This window comes from Megalobrama amblycephala, linkage group LG3 (assembly GCF_018812025.1).
Source record: "Megalobrama amblycephala isolate DHTTF-2021 linkage group LG3, ASM1881202v1, whole genome shotgun sequence".
NCBI classification, from domain to species: Eukaryota; Metazoa; Chordata; class Actinopteri; order Cypriniformes; family Xenocyprididae; genus Megalobrama; species Megalobrama amblycephala.
The window spans coordinates 49,197,362-49,222,086 of NC_063046.1; the positions used below are offsets into that span (position 1 = coordinate 49,197,362).

Consider the following 24,725-nt stretch of genomic DNA (forward strand, 5'->3'; position numbering starts at 1 on the left):
TTTTTGGAGCTTTATTAAATAAATGCATTGTGTCTAATGAGGGGGACATTTAAAGCTATGAAACGTGTAGGGTGTTTTAATGGTACAAAGACCTCTTGTATGTCAAAAGATCAAGGCAAAGAAAAAAACGTGTAGGACCGAACTGTTAGTTAAAGGTGCCATCGAATTGAAAATTGAATTTACCTCGGCATAGTTGAATAACAAGAGTTCAGTACATGGAAATGACATACAGTGAGTCTCAAACTCCACTGTTTCCTCCTTCTTATATAAATTGTTTAAAAGACCTCAGAAGAACAGGCAAATCTCAACATAACACAGACTGTTACGTAACAGTCGGGGTGTACGCCCCCAATATTTGCATATGCCAGCCCATGATCAAGGTATTAGACAAGGGCAGCCAGTATTAACGTCTGGATCTGTGCAGAGCTGAATCATCAGACTAGGTAAGCAAGCAAGGACAACAGCGAAAAATGGCAGATGGAGCGATAATAACTGACATGATCCATGATTACATGATATTTTTAGTGATATTTGTGAATTGTCACAAATAAACTAAATGTTTCGTTAGCATTTTGCTAATGTACTGTTAAATGTAGTTAAAGTTACCATCGTTTCTTACTGTATTCACGGAGACAAGAGTTGTCGCTATTTTCATTTTTAAACACTTGCAGTCTGTATAATTCATAAACACAACTTCATTCTTTATAAATCTCTCCAACAGTGTAGCATTAGCCGTTAGCCATGGAGCACAGCCTCAAACTCATTCAGAATCAAATGTAAACATCCGAATAAATACCATACTTACGCGATTAGACATGCTGCATGACAAACGCTTCGTAAAGATCCATTTTGAGGGTTATTTTAGCTGTGTGAACTTTGTTTATGCAACGATAGAGTCGAGAGCTCGGGAGGGGGCGGAGAGCGCGAGCAATTAAAGGGGCCGCACAGCCTGAATCGGCGCATTTCTAATGATGCCTCAAAATAGGCAGTTAAAAAAATTTATTTAAAAAATCTATGGGGTATTTTGAGCTGCAACTTCACAGACACATTCAGGGGACACCTTAGACTTATATTACATCTGGTAAAAAAACGTTCGATGGCACCTTTAATTTGGCTATTTGGCTGTTAACATTATCCAGTAGCCCTAATGACCTAAGTGATGTCAATGGAAAAATAGTATTACATATCGTTGAACATGAACATTTTTTTTCCTTTAGAATAACATGCAACCATGAATCACTCACAATAAGACCAGAAACATGTGATAAGAAAGTGTATATCTTCAATTTTGATTACACATTGAAAAAAATAATTGAAATAACATGTTTTCTCCACCTCAATACTATCATCAGGATTTCAGTCTTTTACAACAATCCACTTTACCTTTGGGAATATTATTTTGCACAGTCGCATTTAATCTTATTTCAGTGTGTTTTTCATTTGACAGCAATGTGCTATAATCCTGTCCCAGGCTGGCGGTCTGTAATACAGATTCATGTGAGCAAATGAAACTTCACTGTCCAATGCCCTGCAGTACAATACAGCATCACATTCATACATCATTACAATGACTGTTGCTAGTGAAAAAATAAAGACAGAAAGCAGCATGTGTAGACACAGCAGAACGGAGGTTGTCTCGTAAAGTTAAGCTCTCAAGAGACGACTAGAGTCTCAAAATTCTAGTCTCATCGTGCTTTTATATTGTAGGTGGCAGTGTTGGGTTGGTTCCCATTAAGCCCCCCTCAGTGCAGACTGTCTACAAATTTAGCATTGTCCTGTGACTAACAGCCTGTCTGCCATATGTTCATATTCACCTTATACCTGATCCTCAGATACAGGCCTCCTGCTGCCAAACAGAACTACAGTAACACCATGAGTGCTTCTCAGGAACAATTACATATATACAGTATACTACACACACACACACACACACACACACACACACACACACACACACATATTTACACATTACTGTTCAAAGTTTGGGGTCATAAGAGTTTTTAATATTTTTGAAATAATTCTCTTATACCAAGGCTGCATTTATTTGATCAAAAATACACAATATTGTGAAATATTAGTACAATAAAAAATTTTTTTTCTATTTTAATACATTTTAAAATATAATTCCTGTGATACTAAGCTGAATTTTTGGTACTCATTACTTTTTTTCTTTTTTTTTCTTTTTTTTTTTGACTGGTCCCGGTAGTACTGGTACACTGTAAAACTCAATAAGTTCAGAATACTCAAAATATTTGAGGAAACTTCTTACCACAAAACATTTAAGTAAACTAACATACAGTATATATGGTGTTAAAAGTTTTGCAGCCCATCCTCAAACACTGCCGTGTGTTGATCGTTGAAGCCAATCACAGACATATCCGATGAGCGCGTCAACACAATGGCCAATCAGAGGTGTTTAAGAATCCGTTCAACAGTGCTCAAAGCCTCACATTTTTAAAATTTCAGTACCGAAGTCGGTAACTCTAATTTGAGTGAGATAAACGAAATCATTTAATTAATTTCACTGTTTGTTTGTTTTTTTTGACAACCCTATTCCTTACATTCAAATTTGAATTGCAATTTGCAATTAAAATTCAGGAATTGAAAGCCATTCCCAATTCAGCTCTGAATGATGGTTGGGCACACCAGCCATAGCACGTGCTTGTAGAAATATCTCTGCAGATCTGTGGGAAAGATCTCAACCTTTTGGCCTTTTCAACAGCAGTCAGCAATCTAGTAATGGAGGGAGAGTGGCCCTGCTGTAGCCTCGGCAGTAAACAAGAATGAAAGAGTGAACAGTATACTCCCTAGAGACACAGGCAACTCTCCAGAGTCCAGGCAGTTAACACAGGCTTCAGCAGGGCACATGAAAGGGAGAGATGAAGAGAGAGGGTATGAGGAAGATAGAGAAAATGAGAATCAGGTGAACTGACAGACAGAGAAGCTGAAATAGGCTTTACTAAAGCAATCCTCAACATCCTGACAGCCTCATTCACAGCATCTAAGGTGGATTGTTACACCATGTCCTAACCAGATGCGACGTGACAATGTCCAAAAACAAGTCATTTGTCTGTCCTCAATGGAAGCGAAAGTGCTGCACGATGCAATATAATCACAGGCAATCAGAACATATTTGCTGTTCAATATGCAATAGAAAGAGATTTCATCCAATGAGATTTCAATGGGCGAGGCTATCTAGAGAAACACCATAAAGATATAAACCAAGGAACCAACAAAGTGTTCTGTCGCTTGTCGCAGTCATGGAAAATATAGCTTTTATCGCTTGCCACTTTATTGCATTGCGTCTGGTTACACACTGTAAAATAACAATGAGGTTTCCACTGTGTGGCTCTAGAAGGGTGAGAGGCTAAACACAACTAAAACCTGTGATGCTAAGTTCATTTGACAGATTTCATTTAGCTTCTTTGACCCTGCCATCAATCAAACAGAAAGAAATGTGCATGTACATCCAGTGTATGGTGTTGATTTGCTTTTTCTTGTACCTGCCAGAACCAACCTATGGCTAAGACAAAACACCCATACATGACAGCAGTGGTTCTGATGGGGTTGACGACAGAAGGGGAAAATAATGCTAAACGCAGATAATAAAATGTAGCTAACCATACAATTGTTCATAGTTATGGATATAGTTATATATTATCATTTACATTTGCATGTGGAAGGCGCTTGTATTGTGACTTACATTGCACTGGAGGCATACTGTACATCTTAAAGGTCCATGTCTTTCCAGAGAATTGAACTTTTGACCTTGGTATTACTAGTGCCACGCTCTACTTTTTAGACTGCAGTAGCGCAATATGAAAATTAAATAACTTTTACATTTAGATACACTACAGTTTCAAAAGTTAGTCAGACTTGGGTTAGTAAGATTTGAAAATAGCCTCTTATGCTCACCAAGGATGCTTTTTATCAGAGTAAGAGTGATATTGTGAAATATTATTTAAAAAAAATAAATTCTATTGTAATATTTTAAAATGTAATGTATTTCTAGGATGCAAAGCTGAATTTTCAGCAGCATTACTCCAGTCTTTAGTGTCACATGATCCTTTAGAAATCATTCTAATATGCTCATTTGGGGCTCAAGAAACATTTTCTTATTATTATCAATGGTGAAAATAGTTGTGCTGCTTAATATTTTTGTGGAAAGTGTGATCATTTTCTAATCAAGTCTTTACTGTCACTTTTGACTAAGTTAAAGCATTGTTGCTGAATAAAATTTATTTCTTCAAAAAACATATTTTGAACAATAGTATATCTTCAAATACTCTCATCTACATAGAAAAACAATAAATATATTTTAAAGGTGCTATATGTAGAGTTCAGAAACCCTTGTTATTAGTGACACAGGTGGACGTTAAGTGAAGTGCAGCCAGAAAACAGCAGTTAAAGTCCCCCAGTGATAAAAATCAAGTTTTTAATGTTGTTTATATGTATATGTGGTGTTTTTAATATGCTTTAAGACAAACTATGTGCAAATCCATAAGTCAGCACCATTGCTGAGTATTTTCCCTTTAAAACTGCAGTAAACCAAAGACAGTCATCTGGTGTTTCTGACGTCACAAACTACCTTGTAACCAATCACGTCAACATGCCCGTGGGCTTTAGCATATCATTAACTGACCGCACAAGGGAGTCTCAAAAGAAGGTTATCCCAGTATATTTTTCTGTTGACATGAAAAATCGGGTAGATTTAACAATATAGAGGGTGTATGATCCATATTACGAACTAAATGCCTTTCTCCACTGACGTTCTGAGTTGTTCAAAGCATTTCTAAGGATACTGATTGTTAGAAGACAGCTGTCTGACTCATGAATGTGTAACATTAGCAACACATTATTAACTGTTTGATAACGTAGTCAAGCAAAATGCTAATCATATTAATTATTGTTATGTGTCCGACGTTGCAAAAAGTGATACCATTGTGCAACGTTTAACCCAGTAAGTTGACCATGTGGATCTGGTCTGAGCTTTTGTGAGCGAGTGGAGGCGGGGCTAATTATCATATTCATAGATCCATGTATATTAACTGAAGCAAGGGTGTAGAGTTGCATTCAAGCTATTTTAAGGCATTACGATTTTTTTTCACAGGAAAAAAACGTTTAAATCTGTAATTTTGGTGATCAAAGATGAGTTTTAAGTGGTAAAATACAGGGGGACTTTAAAAAAGCATCTATGTGCATATGTTTGCACAAGCTCTGCAATTCACCGGCATCATGTCAACAGATGAGGTAATTAAAAATACACTTGTAAGAGAGTTTGATTTTAAAGTACATTTGAAACTTTTGTTGTCTTTGCATGACACATTGACATTACAGAATGGCTTTTTCTGAATTTTCCTGAACATTGTATAAGCATTTGTTTCATGTGTCACTGAAGGGAAGAGAGCCTCTCGGGAGCATAAACGTGTCATCCTTTGGATTTTCCCGGAGAAACCAGCCCCAATACTTGACATAAAAATCAGTCCACAGGCTTTCACAGACAACATAGGTAGTCGGGGAAGGTCTTGATTTTTAAGTTTCTTTACAAGCTGGTCACACAGTGGCAATAACAAACCGATCAATACATGAAAATTCTAAAGCATAGTCCCTTGAACTTATAATATATTATATTATATTAGGATAAACCAAGTTTGTGACAACAAAAATGGTGAATTATTACAATAATTATTGGATTTCAACAAAAATCCAAGAAACATTTAGAAACCAATACATTTTTGTGTGATAAACAATTATCATATGTGTTGGGTCACCAATGTAATGTCTGGGTCCTGAAGCTAAATCAGTTGTAAACTATTGCCTGACTGCACACCTTACATTTTCATTAAATGGAAACAACACGAAAAAACGTTTCCTCTGTAATCTCAATAAGAGGGAAAAAAGTCCATCCGTTTTTTAAAGGAATATCACTACTCTATAACTGAAGCGTGGTGTTACACACTCAAGAACTGAACAATTGCTTAGAGGAGTCACAAAATTATCAATGAGTGAAACAACTCAATACGCTTTTATTGAACCGCCCGCATTTGTACACCAGATAACACCCTTCAGCAGGAGAAAGAAGAGAAACAAATAGAAATAAAAATGTGCACTACAGCAAGGTATACAAATGATCTGGATACCTGACTCATTATATTTTTCTAATCAAACAACGATAAACAACACCGGGCATCATTAGAAGAGTCCCCTTGCAAAACTGAACAAAGTAACTCCTCCATACATCACAGCGACACTGTCATGTATTTAGCTTATTAGAGATATGGTAAAATGAACATGCTAATGTGCTTCACAGTGCTGTACTCCCCTCTGAGGACGTCTGTGCTAAACCCAGAGTTTGGTGGCTCAGGGAGGCCTCGTCCCACTAAATCATGTCTGCTGATTGCCCCCACAGACACATGTTCCTGGTCCTGATCCATTTAGCAACCGGCTTGGCTCATTAGGTTCTGACACAGCGTGTATGTATGTGTGTGTGTGTGCAGAATATGCTAATGGTTAAATGGGAAGCGGGCTGAATTGGGTGAGGGGATACCAGTCTATCCTAATTAGACTGAAGCTCAAACCTCAACCCACCATCCCAGTAGAAGAAATGAAAGAAAACAATGCTGATTAACCTTTTATGGCCCCGAAAGTGCATACATCTACATATAACAAACAAGGTTTTAAAAAGACAATAAGAAAAGGTTAAGGAGGTGAAAAATGTTCCTCGGTCCATTAAAAATGACACATCTGTGGTTAAATGCAGTGGTTTGAGCCCTGTCTATTGAATTGCAGGGAAGAATGGATGAAGTTGGAGACTTAGAAAGCCTTTCTCTGGAGGCCTAATTTATGAGCATGCTGATCAATGGTTAATTAAGCAGAGAGAGACTGAGCAGCATGAACGAACGAGGGGTGAAAGAGCAAAGAAAAGCTGCAAGAATGAGGGGTGGTCATGGGAAATGTAGACTTCTATAATTACAACGTTGTTTACATGGGCAATATTGGCACTGGAATTAATATGAAAGCGGTTGACATTTCATCTGACGGCTTCAAGAGGGGCTTACAAATGATTCATTTATGTCTGAAAGCTCTGAGATTGCCTCCTCTGTATTTCCTGGATTCTCTCTGTGATTAACAAGAAATTAAAACCTAAAGGTTTCAATAATTCAAATAGGCATAAAGGTGTGTGAGAGAGAAAGAAAAATCTTCCCTCCAAATACAAGATCAATACAAATTTTCATCATTATGTTATAAAAACATCTTTAGCTTTAACTTTTCATAATCATTTCTGCTACTACTACTCAATTAAATGAATTTGAAATAGATTTTATCCATAAGTAGTCAAATTAAATATAGTTCAAAACAGTACAAAGAACTTATCACTGCAGGTTATAACTTTGGCACCACTATGATTTAAAATAATTTAAGGAAGCAATTAAAATGGGCTCGATTTTTTACAGTGTAAGACAGCGAGATCTTGTGATTCCTCTTTCCCTAGATGAAATCATGATTTGCAAGCTATCTGTCTCATCTTCAAAAACAAGTTTATTTCCCTCACAGAAAAAAAGTAAGAAAAAGGGAGAATCCTGCTGACTTGCATTTATTTCCACCCTCCTCTGTTCAATCTTAATTGTCCTTCCCGCTTCCAAAAATATTTCCCTGAAGGTCATTTAATCTCATATCACCCATGTCTCTGGTGTTTTAACTAGTTATGGGATTGCACAAGTGTCATCCCACTTCATTGGGTTATGCCCATGTGCTGTGAAAAAAAAAAAACCTGCAACATATTATGTGCTTTTCCCATGAGCCTGTCAGTAAGTGACATTAACATCCTCTGCTGCCCAGCAAGGTGTTAACATGTCTATGTCTCTGATGCAGCACGCTTTGTCCCAAATGACTGTCTCTCTGAAATTGGTGGTGCTGGCAGAACAAGCTGCAATATCTCATGTACCACAACCAACTGCCAGGTCCCCATTATTCTAGTGCGGGGAAATGGCTTTTTTGGGGGGAAAGGCTTTTTTGCCCTTTTTAAGAGTGGTGCTTGCTAATGATAATGTGTGTAATCACATTTACATTTTCACCTGTTGGTGGATAATAAAGGGGTTTTAAAGGGGTCATGATGACATGGATTTTTTTTATTATTTAAATAGGTAATGTTAATAAAGTTTTTTTTGCACAAAAACAAATTTATATGCAGAAAAAAAACATTTACAGATAAAGCAATATGAAATCATTTACTTACAGTTTGTGATGCAGCTGCTGTAAGATCCAATACAGTTGGCTGCTTCATCTTTCGACAAAAGTTTCTTTGTGAACTCTCCATTGCACTGTGCCTCATTTACAAAACAATCTGCAGTCAAATGCTCGGAAAAAACATATAATCTTCCAACATGATCCATTAAAATAAACCATCCACTTGTTTCTGATGCTGGTATCCTTCTGAAGTCTGTACAGAGATGCTGTTTAAATTGAATGCGTCAAAGTGAACATTCTTTTACTCTTCCATTTATACTGTATCCAGTGTAGACAGCTTCAGTGATTATAATGGTTTCTATTTGCCTTTGATGAGCAACACAACGCTCACATCCATTGTAGGCAAATATCAGTGGGCGGGGCCTATAGTGTGATGATGTAACTATTTGTCGATATCTTGCTCTGTGTCACGGGTGTTTTGGTTTTGGGTTCATGTTTTGGATTCCATGTCTTTTATTTTGTAGTTTTATTCATGTTGCATGTTTGTGTTATGCTTCCCTTGCTCCTCATGTTTTCCCCTAGTCTATGTGTCATGTTCTCATTGGTTGTTTATGGTCATGTGGTTTTCAGTTCTGTTCTTTCATTGGTTCTCTTGTTCCTTGTGTCACTTCCCCATTGGTTGTCTTAGTCATGTGTTCTCTTAGTTCTTGTATTTATACCCATTGCCTTCCCCATGTTCCTTTGTTGGTGTATTGTTTGTAAATGTAACCTGCTGTCGGTGAGTCATTTTGTCAAGTCAAGTCTGTTTATGTTCAGGTCAAGTGGTTGTCTCATTTGCTTGTTCACTTCGTTACAATAAACTGCACTTGGGTTCTCACTACGCTCACCTCCAGTGGACTCTCTGTTACACTCTGGAGGCAGTCATATGCAAATGTATTCGGCCCTGTGGTGTCACAAATCCCGGATTATCAAAACAAGCTATTTTTGGAGATTGATTAAATAAATGATTTGGTTATGATGATGAGGATATTTTAAGCTATAAAACTTGCAGGATGTTTTAAAGGTCCCATTTTTCGTGGTTTTTTGAAGCTTTGATTGTGTTTATAGTGTGCAATATAACATGTGTTCATGTTTCGCGTGTAAAAAAACACAGTATTTTTCACATAATTTACTTATCTGTATACCGCTGTTTCCACTGTCATAAAAACGGGCTGATGACTTCCTTGTTCTATGAAGTCCCTCCTTCAGAAATACGTAACGAGTTCTGATTGTGCCAGCGGTTCCTGTGTTGTGATTCGACAGCAGCTTAGCCCATCTTGCCCGGAAAGGTCACGCCTCTTACCATAACGTGGAGATGCACGCGCTCAGTGTTATTGTAAACATGTCTTTAATTTTACCCTATCAATTTGAGCCGGAATCAGACCCGGTGATTGGACTGCGGGATGAAAATAACAGTGTTTCGACGACATGGCGACAAACACACTCTACAAACACAACTCTTGTGTATTCCTGTGGGCGGAGGTTAGTCAAAAAACTGTTTTAGTGACGTCATTAAAGAAGGAAGTAGAGGGATGTAGTCCAAACTGGCTGTTCGATGTAGGCGACTTCTGTTAAATAAAATATCTCGCTTGGCATTGAACTTTGAGCTTTAAAATTTTACAGATTTTATTTATACTCTAACAACAACATTACACACTAACTAAAGTTTGAAACATGGGATCATGAAGAACGGGACCTTTAATGGTACAAAGAACTCTTATATGTAATATGTAAGATCAAGGCAAATTTGTTTTCTCATGTCATGTCAAGGACAGAATATCAAAGAAACTTAGGGCTTGGGCTCTTTTGATTTGGACCAATAAGCAACCACCTAGAAAATGCCCAGAATACTCTACCAGCTAGCAACATATTAAAAACCAATCAGAATATCAACATTGAACATCATACAACATAAAAATGGCCTGGTAACCACCCACAACTCTCTAGAGTTTTGCAGACTGTCTCTAGAGAATAAAGAAAATGTATTCCATATTATAGTGATGGTGAGAAAAGGGTGAATGTGATTAGGAAACACTACATGCTAGATTCAAACTTGACTTCTCTACATAAGCACCAGAGCTTTCAAAGCAATTGTACAAACAGCAAGAGCACGACTCTGAATTCAGCACAACTGAATTCAGTAACTATTGACATTGCAATTAACACACTATACTTACTGTACAACTGAACTCTAGGGAGTGAAGTGACTATGGGAACCTTTAACATGATGCCAACTCATCTATACAAGCACTCACCGTATCCGCCCATCTTTTTCAGCTTTCTGTTCTTTTTTCTGAATGATTGATTCAGCCTTGAGGGAAAGAAAGAGCCTTCTGATTAATGAATCTTGAAGAAGCCACTGTTTCACGTGAAAAATGGCAGCACACCAAACACAACGCCCAGCGCTTAAAAAGAAGGAAGAGACGAACAACTCGACAAGCAGAATCGGCCAAGAAAACCATGTCATGCTTTTTTTTTTATTGGAGACTTGAGCTCACCTAATTCCCTCCCTCCTATTTTCTCTCTGAATCCTTCCCTCAGTCTCTTTTTCTCAGTCTTGGCTCAGTGTGGATTTTTTCACCATTGACTGTGGCAGTAAAAAGAATGAACAAAAAAGGAGGGAGGAGGAACACTAGCTATTCTCTCCTCTCATTCTTATGGCCGAGTAATATTTCAGAATAAAAAATACATTATTTTAGTGCCACTTTTTATAATTGTGTATTATTTATAATATTTTACATGATTTGTTATTACATATAAAACATTTTTTATATAAAATATTATCTTACAAATGATTCACAGAATTGAAAATCCTTCTTCTGTCAAATCATGATGTTTTTTAACACTGTATAGTAATGCAGTTGTTATTATCAGCATAAGTTAAATGCAATGCAACAATGCTATGTTACTAAGTTACTATTTCAATCATTGTTTTTGCAATTGCAAACAAAAAAAACTAATTTACATTTTGAAAAGGATATTTTTATTTTCTATTTTGATCTTAGCATGAAATGTGACAGACAATGTTCTTGACAAAACTCAATGGCCATAAAGAATAGCCACATACTGTATTAGAGTCTGAAACAGAGCACTAGAGTGAGAGAGAACAAGAGTAAGAGAGAGAGATGGGGGGGTTAAAAGCACACTTTCAGAAAGAGTACATAGTGCATTCGGGAGCGAGTGCAGATCCTTGATTAGCTGCTCCATTCTCCATCATCTCTTCTTTCACTTCAGGCTCAACCAATACACCTGCTGCACTGATCTAGGACCAGCTGCTGTGCTCTAATATTGACACAGGTCAAGTGGCCAACTCTGCACTGCAGAGGAGTATTTGGACCAGCAGGGCTCTACAGAACAAGAAAAAAAAGAAAATGAGAGAGAGAGAAGGGAAGGAAAGGGGAGAGAAAGGAAGAGAGAGAGAAAGGCTCTAGCCATCACATCATCCTCCCAAAGTGCAGCACTGCAGCGCTCAGTCCTCAATGCCTCCGTCACCCTCCTTAACCTACATAACCAGCCAGCCAGAGACACACAGTCATGTCCTCAGCGTGGAAATGCCTCTAGACATCGAGGAAGAGAGGGGGTAAAAAAAGAGCGAGGAAACTAAAAGAATGAAATGGAATAGAGAAAATATACATACATGTGTATGCATGTCAGCATTATGTTGAGTATCACCAACTACCTCAAGATAAATATCATGATACTATACTTTCAGCACTTGTGCTTATTTAACTAACCTGCTTTAATAACAGAACTGCTGAAAATGACATCAGATGAACACAGAAAAAAATTAGATTATTGCTAATAGGATCCAAGCTATCAGTGCAATACTGTGAGAAAAAGAGCCAGAATAAAACCCTATTTAGTTTATAATTGTCTTTTTTTTTTCATCATAACTAGTTTGAACTTTGAAATTACTTTTTGATAAGCGTCACCTTATTTTCCAACCCCTGTCCTCCCGATTGTTTTCACAATTCAATCAGGTCACAATTCAATTTTTTTAACATCCAGTTTGACTCAGAAATGCCTGATTATGGAAGTAAAGCGAAAATGCCATTTTATGTTGACATTAGGAGACAGACAGAATAGGGGCTTTCGCACTGGGTAGTTATAAGAACTAGCCACCAGGGCGGTCCTTTGAGAACTAAATTTCCCCCTAGGGCCATTTTAATGGTTGCATTCGCACCACCAGTAGGAACTCTGAAGTGACGTAAGCAATCCAACAGCAACATCATTTAAGCGCGGCCATTCAACAACATCAACAACTGGAGGTTGCCATGATCAGAGCTGTGTTTTTGTTGTGCATCGTGGGTTTCATGAAAACGGAGATGAAATGTAGATGTATGAGTTAAGCGATTGAAAAAGCAAAAGAGAGGGATAAGAGACGAAATCTCCTATGACAACTTGCAGTGCTACATATCATTGAGGCAGAGAAAAGAACACAACAACACAGACAAAGGCATCAGGTAAATGCTGGTAATATTAGCTTACTAATATGTTTATGTGCTGTTAAAGGGTTAGTTCACCCAAAAATGGAAATTCTGTCATTTATTATTATTATCACCCTCATGCCGTTCCACATCCATAAGACCTTCGGTAATCTTCGGAACACAAATTAAGATATTTTAGTTGAAATCCGATGGCTCCGTGAGGCCTCCATAGGGAGCAATGACACTTCCTCTCTCAAGATCCATAAAGGTACTAAAAACATTTTTAAATCAGTTCATGTGAGTACAGTGGTTCAATATTAATATTATAAAGTGACAAGAATATTTTTGGTGCGCCAAAAAAAACTAAACAACGACTTGTATAGTGATGGCCGTTTTCAAAACACTGCTTCATGAAGCATCGGAGCGTTATGAATCAGCATGTCAAATCATCTGTTAGGAGCACCAAAGTCACGTGATTTCAGCAGTTTGGCTGTTTGACACGCGATCTGAATCTAGGGATGGCCATTTTTCCAAAATATTGTATTCGAATATTTGGGCCCGTAAAAAACGAATATTCGAATATTTGTTTATTTAAATGAGGTTAAACGAGAAGGACATTATTTTTTTTTAATTCATCAAGATTTTGTAACCATTTCTGAACAAGCTTACGTTATATCTTAAGCTTTTCTTTTAGTTCAAAGCATTAAACAATGTGTGCAAACAAAAAAATATATACTATATATAAAGAACACAAATATTTAAGCTCAAGCAACGCGAATGGGAAAAACGCTTATAAAGCAGACAGCGCCAGTTATCGTACAAAACGTTCATAATACACTCAAGTCAGTAACATTATATGGTATGGTTATCGTTTTCATATTGTTTCACATGTTCATGTTGAGAAAAACAATAATATCCACATGCTCGGGTGAGAAAAATACATAACGTTTGCTAAGCTAAGTTTCTAACAGCAGCACTTTGTGATTTCTGTTAGTAAATATATCTTCCTCGACGAAACTTAAAGAAAGCATATGTCTCAAAATCATTTTGCTATCAGATAAGTTCTTATCGGCTCATTCGGGTTACAGCTGCACTTACCTGTCGTGAATGCAGTAAGTTAATGGACAGCTGTCTTTCCTTGTTCGACGGGTGTTTAGATTTCATTTTCATGACGATCAAATAAAATGAACTTGTTAAACACGCTCCACAGCACCACCCGGTGCATTTAGTTATAACTGCGAGTTTTAGTGCTTAGGATTTATCATGGATTCACTGCATTTACGGCCAGCAAAGCAACATAGTAAAATTCGAATAGTATTTTTATTTTTCGAATATTAGTTACAGGTCGAATATTCGACTATTTGTGCACACCCCTATCTGAATCATGATTAAATACGCTGTTTCATAATGCTCCGAAGCTTCCTGAAGCAGTGTTTTGAAATCAGCCTCACTAAATAAGTTGTTATTTTGGTTTTTTTGGAGCACCAAAAATATTCTCGTCGCTTTATAATATTAATATTGAACCACTGTACTCACATGAACTGATTTAAATATGTTTTTAGTACCTTTATGGATCTTGAGAGAGGAAATGTCATTGCTCCCTATGCAGGCCTCGCGGAGCCATCGGATTTCAATTAAAATATCTTAATTTGTGTTCCGTAATAAATGACAGAATTTTCATTTTTGGGTGAACTAACTCTTTAACACTAGCTTTCCGTATGTAAGTTTGTGGAGTAAGTATATGTAAACTGTGCATTTACACTGCTTTTTAAAATGGCGGATGACAGTGTTTCATATGGCCTGTTCTTCTGGTGCGAAAGCCCCTAATGTTCAGTGCTTCATTATTGAAACCTGCCTGTGACAGTCAGTTGTCAAATCGCTGGCCATTATGATGTTAGCACTAACTGTGTGCTGTCTAACGCCTATTATACATTAACATTCAGACAAGGGCACAGACAGACCCGGGCACCCACAGCAGACAGTAAAACACGCACATATAAACACACCACTATCTGAACAAACACCCTGATCAGACAGAGACATAAAGAGAGAGAGAAGAATCAAGAAAAAGGGGTTGTTGTAAATTAAATGTCTGGATCTTGATATTATGTTGACCATCAGACTGATGCAACCAGATTAACATCAATATTCCAAATATATCTGTTTCCCAGAATTCACAGTGTTACCAGGAGTAGCCAGGACCCACTTGCCATAAGAGCAGCCATTTGGCTTAATAGTCTCATTCTGTGCGTATATTAACAGAACAGGAAGGAAATGGTGTAATAGCCCACTCAATACATTTCATCCCGCTGCTCTGATGGTGAACGCATTGCATGAACACCATTCGAGGATATACTAGCAACAAATGATTCTATTTATATCCCTGAAATTTGAGGGAGTATGATTACAGATATACAGTGTCTGTGTGCGTGTATGCGCGTGTCTTACATAATAAATATACTAATCTAGCTGAGCGTCATCGTGCAATGCGGATTTACTCAAATCCCCTCAACAGCAGGAAGAGGAAATCAGGCCATAGACGAGCAGTGACCTTGCTGCGCTGGTGATGCATGCCGGTGACTAAACAGAACATCAATGCAGATCGATGCATTTAAGAGATGTCTCTATCGATACTTCAGAGACACCTGAGTGTTCAATCTGCAATGATTTCCAGTAGATGGATGGATAGAATTAACGAACATCAGATGATGAATTAAACACTGCATTTTAAACAGATTTCTAAACATAAAAACAAGAAAAGTCACCTAACACCATCCCCAACTGTGTCTATATTTTTAGATGGTTCTTATTAACACTGAATGAATTTCACAGCGCCATGCCCTGGAAACCTGGGATCTGCTCCGGCTGCTTGTATTGTGGGCTTATCCATTCTGTCAAACACTCTCTGGGAGCTGACAAATCTGCCATAATAAACTTGGAGTTAAAGGTGAAGTGTGTATTTTTTGATGTCAAAATACTTCTATCCCAATGCACAAACAGCTAAAAGTAAGCAATTTAGGTTGACATCTTGGGAGACGAGGAGGGCGGTAGGAGTGTTTAGGAAACCGGATTTCATGTAACACTTTATATTTATAAATATTAGAAATTATATTATATGAAGACTTCAGATGTAAAAGCCTCTAAGTGCCATCTGAAATTTTCTTCTAAAATGAGCAATTTTATCAAGCTCGTATTTTTAGGTTTAGTAATTTCAATTAATAGGTAATTTTCATTGCCATTAAAGTGAAATTACTGAACCTAAAAATACGAGCTTGATAAAAATTTCAGATGGCACTTAGAGGCTTTTCAAGAGTTCCACTGCAAAAACCTCTAAGTCCGTCTGACATGTTTTCTTTTAAATTAGCATTTTTTTTACTTTCAGTATGTTTAGTTTAGTTTTCCTATGTTTAGTTTCAGTAATTTCACTTTAATGGCAATGAAAAGGTTATTAGTAGTTAGTAGTTAATAATAAAACATGTTAGTTTAACACTCATAAGACATACCATCTGACAGCCAGCTTTCTGTGCGTGTGCTTCAGAGGTGTGCGCTCAGAAAATAATAAATTAGAAGTTTAGGTAACACTTTAGTATAGGGAACACATATTCACTATTAATTATGACTTTTCCCCTCAATAATTTCCTAATTTACTGCTCATTAATAGTTAGTAAGGTAGTTGTTAAGGTTAGGTATTGGGTAGGATTAAGAAAGTACAATAAGGTCATGTAGAATAAGGCATTAATATGCTTAATAATTACTAATAAACAGCCAATATTCTAGTAATATGCAAGCTAATCAGCAATTAGTTAAAATACCCTAAAATAAAGTGTTACCAAAGTTTAAACAGATATAGCTTTAAAACGCATGCAGATAATAAACTTTCATAATGAAGAAGAACTGCAATGTCCCTGAGCGTGATCGCGATATAGATATCAATCAAAACCAAGCAGATGTCTTGTTAGTATTTAGCAGAGTATCCAATGCATGGAGGTGCTGTGAATGAAAGAAGCGCCATTCTGGATAGGGGCAGGGAGCAGCAGCTCATTTGCATGAAAACAGCATTTATTTACAACATGGTATAATAAATGATCTGTGAGTTATTTTGAGCTGAAACTTCACAGACACATTGTAAAAATGGGCATAATAGGTCCCCTTTAACATAACTTTCAAAAAAGTCCAGTACAAACGTTACTGTCACGCATCAGGGCAGCGGTCACAGTTGCTAGGTGACAAGAACAATCCTCCTTAGGCTATACGCTCCATTTAACAATGCTCATTCCGAAGTTCGTGGCCTTCGAAGATGTGTCCTTTGAAGTCTGTGTCCTTCGAAGGATGCAGCCCCCGAATTGGGATGCAGCTATAATGAATGAGTCATTGAATCATTCATTCAAAAGATTTGTTCAAATACGCTGACTCATCCAAATCATTCGAACCGATTACAACAAAAGGAATTCAAATAAATGTTTCTCGAGCAGCAATTCAGTATTTCTGAAGGATCATGTGACACTGAAGACTGGAGTAATGATGCTGGAAATTCAGCTTTTCTGACACAGGAATAAATTACGTTTTAAAATATTTTAAATTGCAATAATATTTCACAGTATTACTGTTTTTACTTTTATCAAAAAATGCAGCCTTGGTGAGCAGAAGACACTTCTTTCAAAAACATTAAAAAATCTTACCGACCCCAAACTTCTTAGTGTATGTATACACAGAATTTAACAGAATTCTACAGGAAGCACTGGAAACCTGTTTGGAAAATATAATTTTGGAGAGCTGCTACACTTCACCTTTAAGTCTTAAATCCCAACAGGTGCCTCACACATTGAGGGATGTGAATGCGAGTGTTAGTCTACGTGTGTGTCCAATGGTTTCATTCATGTCTTTAATCCGCTTGGCCCTCTTCACTGGTTTGTTTTATAACACAGATGTGTGAGTATACTTCACACACCATGATAGATTCTTTTGAGCATTTGACCTTCCTCTAACCTTAAAACGAGAGCCTATGAGAAAGAGATAAGTGAGGTGCTGTGAACAAAAAGAATAGAACAATCTATCGGAGGGGGAGGGAGGGAAACACAAACCAGAGGAGACAGGAGGACCATCACACCCTAGTGAGGACACAGATCTCATTAAAATGGCTGCCGAGTGGTGACATGATGGCCAGCATTGACTTAAAGCTCTGAGATGCATGACCAGAGAGAATCCAGGATGTGTGTGTGTGTGTGTGTGTGTGTGTTTGTGAGAGAATCCATCTTTTATCTCGTTTCCTTTACCCCTCAATTCTTATCCCTTACAACCGAACATCACACAGCCCTGATCCAAGACCACTAAACACCTGGATACAAAAGCGGATAGAAATGACATGAAGCAGGAGAAACCATCAAATCTGACCTTTTGACAGCACTACCTTTTATCCCCCAGCTTAATTCAACCATGACAATAACACACACACACACACACACACGCACCCACATATATCTCACAGCCCCATCCGAGCATAAACGAATCCGATGAGCTGCTCTGAATGAACAGATTCCGGGCAAAGCGAACAAATGTTGAGGTAAATACGGCATATTCAGTCCTAGTATTAGACTACATAGAAATCAGTAACTATCAGATGAACACATGGAGATTCAAGAGCCTGGTGTCCAACTCCCTATCTGGCTCAGTTCAGCCCATCTGTTACAGGGTACGAGACCAGCACACACACATACACTTCTGTGCCCATCTACACCCATATGTTTGGTCTCTCCATCTTGTGAGATCACAAAGTCTATACTCCAGCAAGGCATCACACACATAAAACACATGCACACATGCTCATATATCCTCCAACGATGTGGCCTCCTGCCTCCCTGTCTGTAATCAGTTCATTGAAATCAATTAGTGCTCATTGATCCACTGCTTCTGCATGAATAAACAAGACATGCTGTCTGGTGCTGCTGCTGCTAACACACACACACACACACACACACAGCAAAAAGCTAAAATGACACCTCTGCATACCGTATCAGGAATACAGTGATATTCTTGAGAATTGTACGCTTTTAATTTGTTTGGGGAACAACTTTTATGTTCCAGCATGGCAATGAGCATAAAGAATTGGTTTACAGAGTCTAGTGTGGAAGAACTTGTAGAGTCGATAAGAAAAATAAGAAAACTTTGCATTGTGACCATAATTAAACAACTTCCATTAAAACATACTGTAGCCAAATTCAGTGGCGCAAAAATGGGGTATGCAGTATATGCAGTGCATACGGGCGCCGCACGGAGGGGGGCCAAAACTTTTTTGAAAATCTTTTTGAATAAAACGTTTAAAATAAATTTAAAAATGATGTTTGTTGAAAAATTATGTTTGTTTAGCATTTTAAATTAGTCAAAAAAATATTTTATTATATTAAGTGATATCAACCGCTCACCATTTCGACAAGAATTGCTCTGTTATACAGTCACATGCCCAAAATGGACAAAGGAGGGAAGCGGTCTGGGGCGCAGAACAGAAAACGTAAAAAAGAAAATGAAAAACAGTGTCTTAAAATGAGGACATCGATGTCCAAGAGGATAACAAGAAATTTGTAAGCGTAACCTATCATTATCAGCGCCGATTCAAGTCTTTTATGAATGGTCCGCTGAATCACTTTTGTTACGTTCAAAACGCAGATTCAGAAATGAAACACTGCTGTGTGTTGCGTGGAGACGAACAGCTCTGCTTTGTCTTTATAGTTTCATTGGCAAAACTGAACAAAACAGACAACATTTTGTCTAAAATAACACAATATAAATATAAAATATAAAATAACACAATGAACTGTTGTATAAAATCAGTATTGCATTTGAATTTTGCACTCGACTCGTTATATTTGGGACAAAAACAGCACTCACTATCTTGAGTTTTATGGACATTCTTAACTATTAATTAATTAAGAATGTAATTAATTAATCAAGTTAACGTGTTTAATCGACAGTAAAATGCAGGAAGCAACCATGATCTTGCATACCCCTCAGCAAAAGTGCAGTTGCGCCCCTGGCCAAAATTAAGACAAGAAATAAAAAAAAATATATTGATATTAGGGCTGCACAATTAATCAAATTTCTAATTGTGATTACAATTACGGATGCCAGAATTATGTAATTGTTTAAGGTGCAATTACAAAAAGGAAATAAAAAAATGTCAACTTACATTATTCTGTGTGCTTAAGATGCTTTTTTTTTCTTTCTACAGCTTATCTTAAGGGTTTTTTCCATTGTTTTAATTTTATTTTTAGTATAACATTATAATACCATGCATATTTTTACCTTTTTTTATTTAAAGAAGAACCAAACCAATGTATAGTTGACATTTGAGGTTTAAAGATATAAATGTTTTTCAGGAAGAGTGTTTTCAGCTTGTTTATTTTCATATAAAAATATGGCATGCAGTTGCTCTAAACATTGGTATAAAGCTATACAAAACATTCAATTTAAAATTGTGATAATCTTAATTAATAAATCGCAATTACAATTTCAAGGGAATAATCGACGATTATGATTTTTGTTATAATTGTGCAGCCCTAATTGATATTAACAATCCACTAAATGTTTTATTTTAATATGTTCCTTGAGGATCACTTATAATTTTAACAAAGTTTTTTGCACAAAAAACATATATATATACAGAATAATCCATAATCCACTTTCAAGAGGCAGCTCCTTTAAGGCTTGTCAGTAAATGGCCACTGATATGATTGGCTAACGTCACTGCATAGTATCAACGCCCAGTAAGTGTTTGGAAAACATTATCCATATCAAACAATTTACAAGTGTCATTTACAGACAAAGCATTATGAAATCATTCTTGGTTTGTGATGCAGCTGCTGTCAGTTCCAATACTTCATCTTTCAACAAAAGTTTTTTGCTCTTTTGTTGTTTGTTTCCATTACACTGTGCCTCTCTTACAAAACAAAATGCTCCGAACAAACATATAATTCTCAGACACAATCTGGGACACCATTAAAATAAACCACCCACTTGTTTCTGACACTGGGATCCTTCTGAAGTCTGTAGAGCAACGCAAGTGAACTGTTTAAACTGGATGTGTCAATGCGAACGTTCTTTCACTCTTCCATTTGTCCTGTTGTCGACAGAATCGAGTGTTGAAACTGTCAGAAACTGACTTGGCGCATCTGTATAGTGTATGCAGTGTAGACAGCATCAGTGATTAGAATGAGTTCTATATTTGGTTTTGATGTGAAGCTCACATCCAGTGTTGGCAAATGTCAGCTGTTATACTGAACGCCACTGGTTATGGTGCGATATAATTATTCGTGAGCCACTTTGTGAAAATACTGTTTCCATAACAACTCTCTAAAAACAAGTTTTAACATGTTGGTTTTGTTAAATGTTGATATGTTTACATTAATATATAATGTTTAAATATTTGGTTCAATTGGTTGGCACCACAAAAAGTATAACACCGCTAAAAATATTTGCTTAAATTTTGGTGAACTAAAATGTTATATTTGTAGACTAAAAATTAGATGCCATTTGGGTGCATAAAATTAGTAAAACTGACTGAAAATAATGATTACGAATACAACAAAATTTTGACTAAAGTTAAAGGACATTTTGGTTAAAATGAACACCGCTGGCCTGCGTGAAGCCCAAACTTAAACCCCTATTGAAGACCTTTAGGATGAATCGGAATCCTTGCCCAATATCAGTGCTTCACTGAGGCTAAGAATGGGAGCAAATCTTCAGATGCATTTTCCAACATCTAGAGGAAAAATCTTACAAAAAAGTTATAGCAACAATGTAATAGTTATGACATTATATCAATGAACACAAATAGGTGGTGTTCAGTGTAAGCTACACACTACGGTTTTGCAGCAAGTGGAAAAATGAACATCTACAGTAACCAATCAGCCCAACACAAGGACAGTCACACAGTTGCTTCCATCTATTACGCTGCTCCCAAATGACACAGTGAGCTCCATATCTGCTATTTGGGCCAGAGAGAGAGAGAGCTCAGCATTCCCTGCTCACAGAACAGAGCGCTTCTGTCTCTTCTCAATTCTGCTATCCACTAGGTTTGGAATGGCTATACTAGGTTAGCATATAAATGTGGCCCATTCTTTCAGACTATGTGTGTGTGGTAACTGCTGCTCTTGCTTCGACCTCTCCTCCCATCAGATGTTCGGCACATCAGTGAACCCCCGATTACTTGTCTTTGATATACGGTGATAGGTTTATGTTCCTTTGTGTGTGTGTGTGTGTGTGTAAGTGTGCTTGTTTCAAGAGGACAGAGAAGGATGCTGGGGGCCAGAGCGATTCTTTGATAATCTCATTTTCATGCTTTTTGACGTCAAAGCACTTTCATATATAAGAAATGAGACAATACATTGATATTTCAAATATGTGTTGGGGAGAAGGGGCATGGGATGACATCACTATACATGATCACACCTTCCCTATAGGGAAAATATATATATGTATAAAAATATATATATGTATATATAAAAGAATTGTAACACTTCTAATGTACTTTACTGGACCCATAAAGATGATACTGTCTGGTATGTTTTTAGATTCATCTTATATGTTTTATACTTTTCTGAATTTGTTTCTAATTACAGCTTGCTCTTTTGAATCTGATGATGGCATACAAATTAATAGGCTATATATGTACATAAACGGTATATCTGACCACAATAAATTCATGGCCAAAATTTAAAAGTCCATGTTTTCTATTGGTGTTGCAACTCAGTGGGATTGGTACCCTTTGCAGATGACATTCGCTTCTAAGCTAGTTTAAGTTTAGCAATATTAGCCTATCAAAGTTTGAGACAAAAAAAAGGGAAAAAAAGAAATGTGTGACAACAGAACTGGGGGTTTGGGGGTTGGGTCATATAAATGAATCTGAATTGGCCATTAAGGAAAGAAAACATTAAACCGTGTTTAATGCGTAGTATTAAAATGGGTCAATATGCACATTTATATCCAGACACACACAATCATGCACGCGACAGCACCATCCGCGCGTGCCCGTTATGCCCCAATTGAAACGCGCGGGGATGAAGCGCCTGTCGCTCTGCATTTCGGAAAAGGATTCAGAACAGGTTGCAGCACCACACAGTTTAAACAGCAAAAAGTGGTCATATAATTTCCCTTTATACCAACAACATTTTATGTACTTTCCAACTGACCCTACTGACTATAAAACAGCCTTACAAATAGTCAGAGACTATTTGGGTTGAATTTTTAATCTATTATCCAAAGAAATAGCCTACCTTTACCTGGGAATGCGCCGCAGGCAGAAATCCGAGGTCTGTGTATATTGGAGATCTATGGGTATTTCCCTGTTTTCTCAGTCGTTGTTCAGCGCAATTCCATCAGCCTGAGCTCGGAATAAACCACAAGATTCTCCGTTGTCCGAGAACAGCAGCAAATGTTTCACGGTTTCTCCCGACAACACCCCGCCATAAGACACATTCAGAGAAAACGATTTCAAAAGTGAAGAATTGTGTTCGCGCGTCGCTCGCTCGATGTAAATGGAGTCTAGTTGGATTTGTCCGTTGAAAAGCTTGTTTGGAAACGTCAGTCAGCTTCTCCCATCATAGCGGATATGGAGGAAAAAAATTAATAAACACGAATTCACTTCTATGACCTGTTTTCCCCTCTATGTGTCTAATTAAGATTCTCTTTCCGTTTAGACGTGATATTTGACGGTTTTCCGGCAACAAACGCCGATTTAACGCGCTGACTTTGGCAGCGAAGTCTCGAGTTTAATCTATCAGCATCTTGAGCGTTTGATTCCAGCTACTTACTGAAGGCGGTCATGGTGCTCACCGGCTCCTCTGTCGTTTTCCCGTGATTCCGGGAGCTAGAGCAATGGGAGAGATGCTATGAGGTTTTTGATTGCCCGGCTCTCTCGCACTCTCTCTCTCTCTTGTGCGCGTTCACGCTTTCTGTGACGCTCTGTATCCAAGCTGCTCTGTCGCTGTGACAACGCGCGCATTCCACACATCGGCCTCTCAGCATCCCCGCATTCCTATGTGATACAGATCTGCTGGACACACCATTAACAGACCCTGGCGTATGATGACGGCCGTGGTGCTGCCAAAAACCAAGGCTGAATATTATATATTATATGATACGTTTGATTCCTCTCCCTCCTCGCGCACGAGGTCATCCTCAGCTCTGCATCAGAATGACGTCAGGTCATATTAAAGTGGCAGAACCCCCTCTTGTTCAGCATCACCCGATGTCAACCGCTGGATGATGGGGGATCTTCTATTATATCCTTGTTGGGCTATAAGCCTTATTGGTTTGTCATTAGTATGGAGACGTGCATCTTTGGTAAACGGATTTTTTTTATATTTTTAATATTATATAATTAGAAAAAAAAAAAATAGGGTTTGAAATAATGGTAAAATGTTATATCACAACACATAGGGTGAATTCAGGTTGATTGGGACACCATTTCCAAGTCATCCCAATGGCAAAAAGTGTCCCAATTGCTCTGAATTCATCCTATATTTGCTGTGATATTCTATTTTATTTTATACTTTAAACAATATTTTTTAGTTAAATATATTAAAAAACAAAACAAAAGGAAATTCATTTAGATAAAAACAAAACAGGGAAGAATTTATTCTAATAATCCATTAAAAATGCAATAGTGACGAATGGGGACATGCAAAGTGGCTGATATTATGGTTAAGAGCAAATTCAAATTATAATTAGAATAAGAAAGCAGCAATTTGATATTATTGATTTAATAACTATAAATCACTGATATTGCTCCAGTTGCACAAAATGCAGTACTATAATCTCTACCCTCATAAGCAAAAGCCAGAAATAAGCAAAAATCACAGCACCCTTGTGGGAATAACCATTTCTGCTCTACAGAATGATGTGATTGGACCATGGGCTTCAGTGAGACGCAGCTGAAACATCCAGTTAGTTATACAGAAATAGATCTCATTCTAACCAGTCTCCAGACAAAACTGAGGAGCTTCAGGAGATCTTAAACTGATGCAGACTGGTCTCTCCTTAATTTGAACTGAAGCTGAAAGCAGCAGGTGTGTCTAAATC

At 37.4% G+C, this 24,725-nt stretch overlaps 1 protein-coding gene across 3 annotated transcripts in view; it reads right to left on the bottom strand.

Moving 5' to 3' along the window:
- The window catches only part of nlgn2a (neuroligin 2a), a 239,911-nt gene extending 216,105 nt beyond the window's left edge, over nt 1–23,806 (bottom strand). For 2 of the 3 annotated variants that reach the window (XM_048185894.1, XM_048185890.1), the window contains exon 1: nt 22,919–23,806. The gene's annotated coding sequence lies outside the window, so the exon portion shown is untranslated. The remainder of the gene's footprint in view (nt 1–22,918) is intronic. The other variant, XM_048185892.1, reaches the window with a different exon arrangement.
- Between the last annotated feature and the right edge of the window lie 919 nt (nt 23,807–24,725).